The sequence below is a fragment of the Bubalus bubalis genome, chromosome 2 (assembly GCF_019923935.1).
Source record: "Bubalus bubalis isolate 160015118507 breed Murrah chromosome 2, NDDB_SH_1, whole genome shotgun sequence".
NCBI lineage: Eukaryota > Metazoa > Chordata > Mammalia > Artiodactyla > Bovidae > Bubalus > Bubalus bubalis.
Window position 1 is genome coordinate 158185621 of NC_059158.1, and position 13288 is coordinate 158198908.

Below are 13288 nucleotides of genomic sequence, written 5' to 3' on the forward strand. Positions count from 1 at the left end.
TAATACCATATATGACATTGTACAGGAGGCAAGGATCAAGACCATCCCCAAGAAAAATAAATGCAAAAACGCAAAATGGTTGTCTGAGGAGGCCTTACAAACAGCTGTGAAAAGAAGAGAAGTGAAAGGTAAAGGAGAAAAGGAAAGATATATCCATTTGAACGCAGAGTTCCAAAGAATAGCAAGGAGAGATAAGAAAGCCTTCCTCAGCGATCAGTGCAAAGAAATAGAGGAAAACAATACAATGGGAAAGACTAGAGGTCTCTTCAAGAAAATTAGAGATACCAAGGGAACATTTCATGCAAGGATAAGCATAATAAAGGACAGAAATGGTATGGACCTAACAGAAGCAGAAGATATTAAGAAGAGGTGGCAAGAATACACAGGAGAACTATACAAAAAAGATCTTCATGACCCAGATAATCACGATGGTGTGATCACTCACCTAGAGCCAGACATCCTGGAATGTGAAGTCAAGTGGGCCTTAGGAAGCATCGCTACGAATAAAGCTAGTGGAGGTGATGGAATTCCAGTTGAGCTATTTCAAATCCTGGAAGATGATGCTGTGAAAGTGCTGCACTCAATATGCCAGCACATTTGGAAAACTCAGCAGTGGCCACAGGACTGGAAAAGGTCAGTTTTCATTCCAATCCCAAAGAAAGGCAATGCCAAAGAATGCTCAAACTACTACACAATTGCACTCATCTCACATGCTAGTAAAGTAATGCTCAATATTCTCCAATTTTGGCTTCAACAATAGCAGAGGACCAGAGATCAAATTGCCAGCATCCTTTGGATCATCAAAAAAGCAAGAGAGTTCCAGGAAAAATCTGCTTCTGCTTTATTGACTATGCCAAAGCCTTTGACTGTGTGGATCACAAGAAACTGAGGAAAATTCTTCAAGAGATGGGAATACCAGACCACCTGACCTGCCTCTTGAGAAATCTGTATGCAGGTCAGGAAGCAACAGTTAGAACTGGACATGGAACAACAGACTGGTTCCAAATAGGAAAAGGAGTACGTCAAGGCTGTATATTGTCACCCTGCTTATTTAACTTATATGCAGAGTACATCATGAGAAATGCTGGGCTGGATGAAGCACAAGCTGGAATCAAGATTGCCGGGAGAAATCTCAATAACCTCAGATATGCAGATGATACCACCCTTATGGCAGAAAGTGAAGAACTCAAGAGCCTCTTGATGAAAGTGAAAGAAAAGAGTGAAAACATTGGCTTAAAGGTCAACATTCAGAAAATGAAGATCATGGCATCTGGTCCCATCACTTCATGGCAAATAAATGGAGAAACAGTGGAAACAGTGAGAGACTTCATTTTGGGGGGCTCCAAAATCACTGCAGATGGTGACTGCAGCCATGAAATTAAAAGATGCTTGCTCCTTGGAAGGGAAGTTATGACATCAACCTAGACACCATATTAAAAAGCAGAAACATTACTTTGCCAACAAAGGTCAGTCTCGTCAACGCTATGGTTTTTCCAGTAGTCATGTATGCATGTGTGAGTTGGACAAAAAGAAAGCTAAGCACCACAGAATTGATGCAACTGAACTGAACTGAACTGAACCACTCTTTATAGACTATGTCTGGGTGGTTAATTACATAATTTAGTCCATGGGCTACAAAATATCAAGATGGCATTGTAACTAAACAAGAGGAAGAAGGTCATTACCCCGTGATGATTGAAATAACTAATGCAACTTTAGGCATCTCATCGGTTTATACAAGATGATTGTATTGCATTCAGAGAGGGAATGTTGTTCCTGTAGAGGTTGTTTATAGATTTAAGTATGGGTGAAAGATGGAGTCTGATGGATGGAGTGGGTCGGTGCTCTGCCTCCACCTCTCTTGCCCCACCCTCTGTGGTGCTTTTCTGTTTTCAGAGGCTGGATGACTGAGCACTACATTTCCCAGGCTCCCTTGCAGCTCAGGTTTCAGCTATGATTCATGCTCCATCAGTCAGAGGCACTCAAGGTGTCTGAAAGCAGCAGTGGGGTCTTTCTGCTTGATTCCTGGTGGCACACACAGCCAGGGAGGTGCTGGTGTTTCTGCAGCAGCATTAACAGAAGTCTAAGTGTCAGCCACCAGCTTTGAGAGTGTTGAGGCAGAGCTCAGAGTGACCATTCTGCTAGTCAAGTCGAAGCACCTCTGCGTGGATCTAGAGCCAGCAGTGACGACTCCTTCATTAAGACAGCCTGCTGGTCACAGGACTGACAGGTGTGGCTCTGGAGATGGCGGCTCCCTCACTCCAGAAGAGCCACAGATCTCTTGGGGAATGTTTCCAAAGCAGTTCCTGAAATCTTGGGCTAGCATCTGTTTCGTTCAACCCTCCTGATAGTGTTGAAACACATTTAATAAATTCCTTCCCAGCCAAACAATCTAGAGTGGAATTTGTCCTGCACTAGAATCCTGACCACACAGCTGTGCCCATGTAAACACAGGATGGTGACTTTCAGCTTTTAGATTCAATCTAGAAATAAAGTGCTGAAGAGAAAATGAAGACTATGAACTTTGACCATATGTAAATAACAAAGACTGCTAGTTATTAATCAAAATGAATCATTCTGCTTTCCTCTTCTTCCTGAGCACCTAAGTGGAATATCTTTCCCAAATTCCCTTGCAGTAAGGTGTGTCCATATGACAGAATTCCAGCCAAGGGAATGTGCATGAAGTATCGTGTGCCACTTCCATGCCTGGTCCATAAACATCCCCCATGTACCACTGTCCACCATCCTTATCCTTTCCAGCTGGCTGAAAAGCTGATGATTACCATGGAAACCACATTGATTTGTCTTTGAACTCATACGGCTTCCATCAGACTGAATCAATAAATGAACTGCCAACCTATTCATCTCCCAGTGCTGTTACATGAGCAGTGAGTAAGTTTTTATTTGTCCTTGAGACATAGTTGTTTCCTTCCTGTTTGCATCTAATATCACCCTAACAAGTACAGTAAGTAAAAGCACACGTGCAAAATGTTAAATGTAAATGGGGAGAAAACAGATGAAGGAAATGGGCCTGAATACCTTCAATTTGGAGAAGGCAATGGCACCCCACTCCAGTACTCTTGCCTGGAAAATCCCATGGATGGAGGAGCCTGGTGGGCTGCAGTCCATGGGGTCGCTGAGGGTCGGACACGACTGAGCGACTTCACTTTCCCTTTTCACTTTCATGCATTGGAGAAGGAAATGGCAACCCACTCCAGTATTCTTGCCTGGAGAATCCCAGGGACGGGGGAGCCTGGTGGGCTGCTGTCTATGGGTCGTGCACGAGTGAAGTGACTTAGAACCTTCAGTTCACAAAATTATGGACTCAAGGTACATTTTTATAACTTAGGTACCAAGAGATAAAGATGCATTTTATTTCTATAAAGTCTCAAAATAAACAAAAGAGGAGCTGAAAGGAAGGATTTGGTAGGAAGTAGGATTATATGAATTAGCAGTTTATATGAATTAGAAGACAGGATAATCTCTGAAGCTGATCACTGAGAAACAGGAATATAGCGTGGGAGAGGAAATCACAAACAAAACTCCAAAACAGGAAGTTAAAGAATACGCTGTTGTTGTTCAGTCGTATCTGACTGCTTGTGACTGCATGGACGGCCACACCCGCTGGCTTCCCCGGTGGCTCAGATGGTAGAGAATCTGCCTGCAATGCGGGAGACCTGGGTCCACTCCATCAGAAAGATCCCCTGGAGAAGGAAATGGCAACCCACTCCAGTGTTCTTGCCTGGAGAATCCCATGGACAGAGGAGCTTGGCGGGCTACAGTCTGTGGGGTCAGAAGAAGCCGACACAACTGAAGCGACTTCATACAGACAGCAGCGTGCCAGTCTCCTCTGTCCTCCACTATCTCCCAGAGTTTGCTCAAATTTATGTCCACTGAATCACTATGCCATAGACCTAAAACTAACACAATGTCGTACACCAGCTATGTGCATGAGTGTGTGCTCAGTCATGACTTGCTCTTTTATGACCCCATAGACTGGAGTCCACCAGGCTGCCCTGCCCATGGAATTTTTCAGGCAAGAATACTGGAACGGGTTGCCATTTTGTTCTCCAAAGGATTTTCCCAACCCAGGGATCAAACCCACATCTCTTGCCTCTCTTGCATGGCAGGAAATTCTTTGCCAGCTGAGCCACCAGGGAAGCCCAAATCAACTACACTTCAATTTAAAAAAAGAAAAAATCAACAAGTTAAATCTCCGTGTGGATGAAGGGCCAGGATAAAGAAGACTGGAGCAGGGCTCTAGGGTCAGCTTCATGAGCATGCGATCCGTACATGCAAAGAGCCCTGCATTAAGAAGAGCCCCATGCTCGTTTTAACGTCCTCTGTCAACGTAATGCCATTCTCAATGAGTGTATCAGTGAACCTGTGTTTCATAAGTCTCGTGCAATGGGCCCGTGGAGCAGGCCTGTGAGCAGAGAAGACTCAGCAACAAGATTGTCCCCGATTCCCTACCTCACACACACATACAGCTGTTGGCAATGCCACATGAGCCCAGAATCCAGTGGATGCACTATGCGCTGGAATCCAGCAAGACTAAAAGTGAGTATCACGTAAGCACACTCTGTCGATGACTGGATAATCAGGATACTGACAGCCATGAGAGGCCACACCTTCGATTGAATGAGAATTTGCTTTGAACTCAGAAAAAGGCAGTGGTATTCTAAGAAACCAACCAAGGAACCAATCACATGGTTTTCTTACTTGTGTCTCCTTTCACTATTTATGCTGAAAATGACAACATAGAAGGAAAAAAAAGAGGTGAAAGAGGAGCCCATCAAAGGCATTCTTCATCTTTTGAAGATTTTTTTTTTTACATTTTTTAAATTGAAGGATAGTTAACAATGTTGTGTTCATTTCTGGTGTGCAACAAAGTGAAATATATACCTTCTTTTTCATATTCTTTTCCATTATAGGTTATGACAAGATATTGAATATATAGTTCCCTGTGTGATACAGTAGGACCTTGTTCATCTATTTTACATATAGTAGGATGCATTTGTTAATTCCAAACTCCCAATTTATCCCTCCTTTGCCTTCCCCCTTTGGTAACTAAAACTTTGTTTTCTGCTTGTGAATTTGTTTCTGTTTTATTAAAAAAAAAGTTCATTTGCCTCAAAAATTATATTCCACATATAAGTGATATCATATAATATTTGTGTTTCCTATTTGACTTAACTTCACTTAGTATAATAATCTCTGCTGCTGCTGATGGTAAGTCGCTTCAGTCGTGTCCGACTCTGTGTGACCCCAGAGACAGCAGCCCACCAGGCTTCCCCGTCCCTGGGATTCTCCAGGCAAGAACACTGGAGTGGGCTGCCATTTCCTTCTCCAATAATAATAATCTCTAGGTCCACCCATACTGCTGCAAATAGCATCATTTCATTCTTTATTATGACTGAATAGCATTCCATTATTTACATTTTTATCACATTCTCTTTATCCATCCAACTGTCAATGGGTGTTTAGGTTGCTTCCGTGTCTTGGTTATTGTGAATAGCACTGCTATGAAGTTCGGGTGCAGGTATCCTTTTGAATTGGTGTTTTCTCCAGATGTATGCCCAGGAGTGGAATTGCTGAATCATACGTTAACTTATTTTTAGTTTTTTAAGGAAAGTCTATACTGTTCTCCATTGGAGGAGGCGATGGCACCCCACTCCAGTACCCTTGCCTGGGAAATCCCATGGACGGAGGAGCCTGGTGGGCTGCCGTTTATGGGGTCGCACAGAGTCGGACACGACTGAAGCGACGTAGCAGCAGCAGCAGCAGCATACTGTTCCCATAGTGACTGCACCAATTTACATTCTCACCAACAGTGGAGGAGGTTCCTTTTTTCCCACAACCTCTCCAGCATTTGTTTGTGAGTTTTTAAAAAATGGTCATTTTGACTGGTGTGAGCTGATGACACCTCTTTGTCGTTTTCACTTTCATTTCTCTGATAATTAGTGATGAAAGGCATTCTTCATTTCTGTTACTATACTTTCTATTTCTACCATTTTCATTTGATTTTTCCATAATTTCCATCTTGCTTATGTCAGATGAACCTCAAAAACATATTGCTAAATGAAAGGTTACATAGTTTATGATCCCATTTACATAGCATTCCAGAAAAGGCACAGCTATAAAGATAGAAAACAGATCAGTGGTTTCTAGGGTCTGGGAGTGACAGCAGAGACCTGACTACAAAGAAAAGCAAAGGAACTTTGGGAGTGAGGAAATATTATATATTTTCATTACAAAAGCACATAGGTTAGTAAAAATTCATAGACCTGTACACCTAAATTAGTGAATTTGACTGTTCTACAAATTATGTGTCAATAAATCTTATTTTTTAAAAAATACATCGAAATGCCTGCCATTACACACACCCCGGAAGTGCTAGAATTTAAGAAACTGTCAATGTTAAGTGCTGATGGAGATGGAGAGCAATGGGGACCCTCTTACACTATTGGTAGGAGTGTAAATTCCTACAGGGGATTTGGAAAATCATTTGACAATGTCAATTGAAAGTGAACATATTAATACCCCCTTGACCCTGCCATTCCATTTCTAGATTAATAGCTCTTGATCCTGCCATTCTATTTCTAGGTTCACATCCAGAAAGAAATTCCTAAGAGTGAAATCAACAGTACAAAGATGTGTATAGAGCTTTATTCATGGTAGTCCAAAACTGGAAACAATACCATATACTTACTAATTCACTGAGCTCTACATTTATTATGCACTTGAGTTTGTGTTCTTTACTGAATATATTTTATGCTCTTCTATACAAAAAAACACACTCTGTAGCAAAGTTTGCAAAGCCCTTCGTGCTTGGCCCCACCCACCTCCACAGCCTAGGTTCCCTGTCTACAACCCTTGCCCCAGACACGCTCATCCACAGACACTATGGCCTTTGACCCTCATGCCTTTGCACACTCTTCCAGCTGTCTGGATATTCTTCCACCAGTCCCACGGAATACTCTTCATCTGCGTGGAAACCTTCAACTTCTACTTCAAAACCCAAACCAAATATTACCTCCTTTTCCCACTGCTTTTGTGGTCAACCTTGTAACTATCATGGTGCCTGTGGGTGTGTCATTTAGCATGCTGGTGTGTTACAAGGATCATATGTTGAGGTTCAAGGTCTAATGGAAGTTGCCTTATCCGCCATCTTGGACCTGCTGCTGCTGCTGCTGCTAAGTCACTTCAGTCGTGTCCGACTCTGTGCGACCCCATAGACGGCAGCCCACCAGGCTCCCCCATCCCTGGGATTCTCCAGGCAAGAACACTGGAGTGGGTTGCCATTTCCTTCTCCAATGCATGAAAGTGAAAAGTGAAAGTGAAGTCGCTCAGTCGTGCCCGACTCTTAGCGACCCCACGGACTGCAGCCCACCAGGCCCCTCCGTCCATGGGATCTTCCAGGCAAGAGTACTGGAGTGGGGTGCCATTGCCTTCTCCGCTTCTTGGACTTAGTCAGTCCTAGTCAATTTATGACGCTGTGTCAGGCTATGTCATTCCCTTAAAGGTTGCACCCTGTCCCCTTCCGGTCTCACTAGGAGCTCTGTGCACATCCTTCTAAGTCTCTGTCCACACTGTTGCCCCTGTTTCAGTGTGCCTGGGATGCTCACAGCCCCTAAGTATCACCAGAGAAAACTACACTCGCTGCATTGACTCTTGAAAGCCACCCTCTATTCCCCCACGCGCCCTGTTCCTGGGCATCTCTCACAAAGGGAACCTGACACTGGGAAGACCTCAAACATTTTTCAACTAGGATAATGCACTGGGCACTTCCTCTGGCCCTCTGGCCTCTGCTCGCAGTGCCACCACCATGGGCCACCAGGGGGCGACATCCCCTTTCAAATGCCTCTACATCCGCCGTTCTTTTTTTTTTTTTTTTTAATTGGAGGATACTTATTTTATAACATTGTGATGGCTTCTGCCATACTCCAACATGATTCAGCCACAGGCACACACATGTCCCCTTCCTCTTAAACGTCCCTCCCCACTCCACCCCTCTAGGTCGTCACAGAGCACCAGCTTTGGATTCCCTGCATCATACAGCAAATTCCCACTGGCTACCTATTCTACATAAGGTCAACCCTGAACATTCATTGGAAGGACTGATGCTGAACCTGAAGCTCCAATAATCTGGCAACCTGATGAGAAGAGCCGACTTATTGGAAAAGACCCTGATGCGGGAAAAGACTGAGGGCAGGAGGAAAAGGGGGCAACGGAGGGTGAAATAGTTGGATGGCATCACTGACTCCATGGACATGAGTTTGAACAAACTCTGAGAGATGGTGAAGGACAGGGAAGCCTGGTGCTTTGCAGTCCATGGGGTTACAAAGAGTTGGACACAACTGAGAAACCGAACAACAATATATGTTTCAATATTATTCTCTCAAGTCATCCCACCCTCTCCCTCCCCATCTGAAACTAAAAGTCTGTTTTCATGTCTGTCTCCTTTGCTGCCCTGCAAATAGGATCATCAGAACCATCTTTCTTTAATCCATTTTGAGTTTATTTTTGTGTATGGTATTCTACATCCTCCATTCTTAAAACCAATGTCTTCCCAGGACCAGAGCAGAGACAGCAGGGAGGCCAAATGTCTGCTTTCATCTTCTGGGAAAAAAAGAGAGGATTTTGGACAAGACAACTGGCCTCACTGCCCCCAACAGGATGCCGGGCTGATTCAGACACTAAACTGTGACGTCCTCGGGCGTGAGCTGCCTGCCTGTGGCTTCACCTTCCCTGCTTCCCATGAGGGCAGTTCTCTCCTATCGAGTCCAGGAGCATCCCCAGCCCCTCTGGAGTCAGCAGAGGTGACCCCACCCCTCAGCCCTGTCTCAGGGCCCTCCTGTCTCAGGCTGGGTAGGAAGACCCCATACTGACCTTCTGGCACCCCCTCTTTGAGAATGACCCCACTCCCTCTGTAAGCCTGCTTCCCTGTGCCATGCATAGTCAAGCCTGGATTCTTCCAGATGCATCCTGGAGATCATGTCAAGTCTGGCCAGCCTCTTGATGCTGTTGTAGGGTCTTTATCACTGGCTCTTTGGACCAGCCAGGCTCAAAGAGTTCAAGTGACCTGTGGAAAGTCCCTTCCCCTCCCTGAGCTTGGCTGTCTTGCTTGCAAAGGGCACGGTGAGATGAGATGGTCACCAGGTCACATGAGCCCTGAGTCTTCTCTCTAAGGTCTATCCTTACTCTCTCTCCCTCCCTCCTTCCCTCCCTCTGACTCGTCTCTGATTTCACAAGGGTTTCTGCCTTCTCAGGACCCTGCCTTCAAAGGAATCCTGCCTCTACCCTATCTATACGTTTCTAGATATGCCCATAGTCTTTAGAACAGATAGAGGTGAGTTTTTATTAATTCAATTGTCACCTTCTTTGAGCTTTGGTTTGCTTATCTGTGAAATGGGGGTGACAGTGACCACCTAGTTGAGGGTTTTGTACATGAGATCCTGTGCATCTCCCACAGGACTTGGCATAACATAGGCAGTCAATAAATGTCACTTCACTCTCAATATTCCACATGAGCACAGAGCTAGACACTACATACAGAATCACTAATATTCATGCACCTTTGTCAGGGAGGCATTACTGTGCATTTTATAGACAAGGAAACTAAGGCACAGAGAGGGAAACCTGGCCCAGGGACCATGAGCTGAAACTCAGCTCCTAATTACAAAGACCTGAAGGCTGAGCGCCCGAATAATTGATGCTTTTGAACTGTGGTGTTGGAGAAGACTCTCGAGAGTCCCTTGGACTGCAAGGAGATCCAACCAGTCCATTCTAAATATCAGTCTTGGGTGTTCTTTGGAAGGACTGATGCTAAAGCTGAAACTCCAGTACTTTGGCCACCTCATGGGGAAGAGTTGACTCATTGGAAAAGACTCTGAGGCTGGGAGGGATTGGGGGCAGGAGGAGAAGGGGACAACAGAGGATGACATGGCTGGATGGCATCACCGACTCGATGGACATGAGTTTGAGTGAACTCCGGAAGTTGGTGATGGACAGGGAGGCCTGGCGTGCTGCGATTCATGGGGTCGCAAAGAGTCGGACACGACTGAGCAACCAAACTGAACTGAACTGAACTGAAGGCTTGTCCTCCTCAACCCCTGACTCTGCCTCCACATTTCACAGGCCAGTGAAAGAAGAGTTCTCTCATCTTTGTTTCGCACTTAGTTTATCAGAACTTTGATCCTGCCTATGTAGAGGTACCCACCACCCCTCCTTTTTAAGGAAAAGAGGTTTATTCACTTACTTATTTTTTCTTTTCCATCATATTCAGCTTCTCTTTCATGAAGACCTGGGGCCCTTTGGTGAGATCAGAGGCCTGAGAGTGCTGGAGAGAAATGTATGTGTTTATTCTCACTCTCTTCATGGGGGTCACTGACTGTGAAGAAGAGGGAAGTAAACTAACCAAGTCCCAGGGGATGTCAATGCCTGTTCCTGGTTCTTATATCCAGACCCCTGAGGACTGGAAGCAGCTGTTTTCTGTCTTTGTGAGGGCTGGACTCTCCAGAAAAATGCTTGCACAGAAGGAGGAGGCATGAAGGTGAGCAGAAGAAAATTTCAAGAGTGTCAGATCCTTCTAAAGGGCCAAGGGAACAGAACATTGCATTGTTGGCCTGGGAGAGACACTCATCTGCTTGACAACTTGATGGAGAGGATAAACTTCAGGCTGGCTGCAGGGGGATGGGCTGATTGGCCTTGCAGACCCAGGGAGTAAGAACACAGGGATGGGTCATGCAGGACTGTGTGAAGGCACCCAGAGATGTCATCTGTCCCGGGGGCCGAGTTAAAGAAGAAGACATGGAGGATCTGAGAAGGAACTTCTCTTGGCCAGCCACTGGTCTAACCAAATCTCCTGGCTGCTTTTCCAATGCCCTTTCCACTGAGCCACACTCTGGGGCCACACTTCATCGGCTCCTGCCACCACTGGCCACCTCCATGGTCTCCAGTCCCGCCACTGGTAAGTTATGAGGCTGGGGACCACTCCAATCTGCAGGGTGGAGAAGGAGGGGGGGATGACTGATGCTGGAAAGAGAGGCCACCAGCTATCCATCCCCACCACCTCCTGGAGCTTTCAATAAACAGCCTGCCTTTAAGTCGATTACGCTCAGCTTCCAGCTTTCAACCCACCGTGTCCCTTAAGCCTTGGAAGTTGGCTCTGCTGGCAGCCCACTGTGACCTCTTCCAGAAGGTGCTCCGAGTGCCTGCAGTGTCCCCATTGCCCACTGGAGGGAGCGCTAGGTCCGCGACCGCACTAAGAAGTCATTGCCCAGTGTGGACTAGCATAAGAATCCCAGCCCTGGCTGGACTTTCCAAATCCTTCAGCCCTCCCTGCCCAAAGCCTAAGCCCCTCCTGCCCCCGCCCCAAGGTCCCTGGGAAGAGAGGTTCCCCTGGTCTCCACGCCCCAAGAGGGAGCACGGGCAGCGGTAACAGCCAAAGTCCTGTCTATCTCCTTGGGTAGGGGCTGGGAGGGATCGCTGGGAAACAGAGGACGGGATGGGAAACGCGAGAAAGAGAGAATATGCAGATAGGAAGGGATAGGTGAAGGAGCTAGACAGGCAGGGCGAATCCAGATGAGGGCCTGCCACCCTCCTCTGGTGTCTGTGTCCCCCTCCTTCCCTGCCTGTTCACCTGGTCCAGCCAGTCTCCTTAACAGCAATCCAGGACTTGGGGTTAGTAGAGGCTGGACCAGCGAGCTCCTGGAGCAGGAAGCCAAGAAGAGGAAGTGGGTGAGATGGCTGTAATGCCACCCGAGCCCACACAAAGGCTAACACTGCCGCTCACCTGGTTCTCACCTCTCTTATCTCCACGTGGGATAGAGTTCGCGGGCTTTAGTCACTGGAGGCATATCATTGAGTACAGGCTTCTCCTTCCCCCATTGACCCTGCTGATACCACTGCTTAGGTATCAGGAAGCCTCTCCTGAAAGGCTACCCCCAGGGGGCTTCAGATTTCCAGGACAAATCGCCTTCCTTCTCGTCTCTACCCGCCTCACCTCGACTTCTGATACAGGTGAAAGCCAGGCCAACAGAACCAGCTGGAAACAGAGAGCAGCACTCAGGAAAAGAAGTTAGCAGTGGGTCGAAGTCAAGGTTTTTGCAAAGCCGTCCACACTTGCTGTTTTTCTCCTCTTCCTGGCCACCTGATGAGAAGAGCTGACTTATTAGAAAAGACCCTGATGCTGGGAAAGATTGAAGGCGGGAGGAGAAGGGGGCAACAGAGGATGAGATGGTTAGATGACATCACCGACTCAATGGACATGAGTTTGAGCAAGCTCCGGGAGATGGTGAAAGGCAGGGAAGCCTGGCGTGCTGCAGTCCATAGGGTCGCAAAAAGTCGGACACGACTGAGCGACTGAACAACAGCAATCACTAATCAAGCCACCAGTTCTACGCCTGTTGTGAGCCTTTTTGAGCCAGGTGCTACACTAAGCCTCCTCCTCAGCCCGCGGCCCCACCACCCGACTGTCGCTCTTTTCCCAAGGGAAAAAAGTGACTTTCTCATCGTCAATCAATAACCTTTCTCTGCGGCTCTTTCGACTTGATTCCAAGGGAGAACTGGACTGTTGACCAGCCATTTCCTCCTTCTAGAAGCTCTCACTCCTTTCACCTACTGAGACAGCAGTCCATCCAGGCTCACCGCCTTCCTTCTGAGAACTCTTACCTTCTTCATGGCACCCTCTTCCTATAACCCTCTGCACTGAAAGGATGAGAAACTGTGAATTGTGTCCAATACCTGGGGCTTCGAGAGCACCCAGGCATTGAGACAGGTCCATCTGGACTTCAAGTCCCCAGTCCAGGGGCTCAGCCTGAGACGTCCATCATCTGGTCTAGGGGGCCTGGGAGTCAGGCTGCTCTCTCTACAGTAGTTCCCGGACCACACGTGGAGCACAGGGACCTCTATGCTGTTGTCCCAGTCCTAATCCTTCATATCTTGTCCCTTCTGTAAGGACAATGTTGAGAAGTCCATGTAGCAAATCTCCCCCCTTCCCCCAGGCCCTTTCTTTCTTCCCTTCTCCAGTCCAGGCAAGAACTTGGATGGTCCCCAACTTGTGTCAGGCACTCACTGCAGCACAACCTGCTACATCCTGGGAGGAAGCAGTCAAGGTGTCCGAGTACAGACACAGCCGCTGGGGGCCAGCCCTGTAAGTCAGGCTCTTCTGTGACAGAGGGGGACCGTTGGGCTGCACAGCCACCCCACCTGGAATCTGCTCTGACTTTGAATCTTTACCTCCTGCCCTTCAGGTCCATTGCCCAGTAAACATTCCCACCTGGAA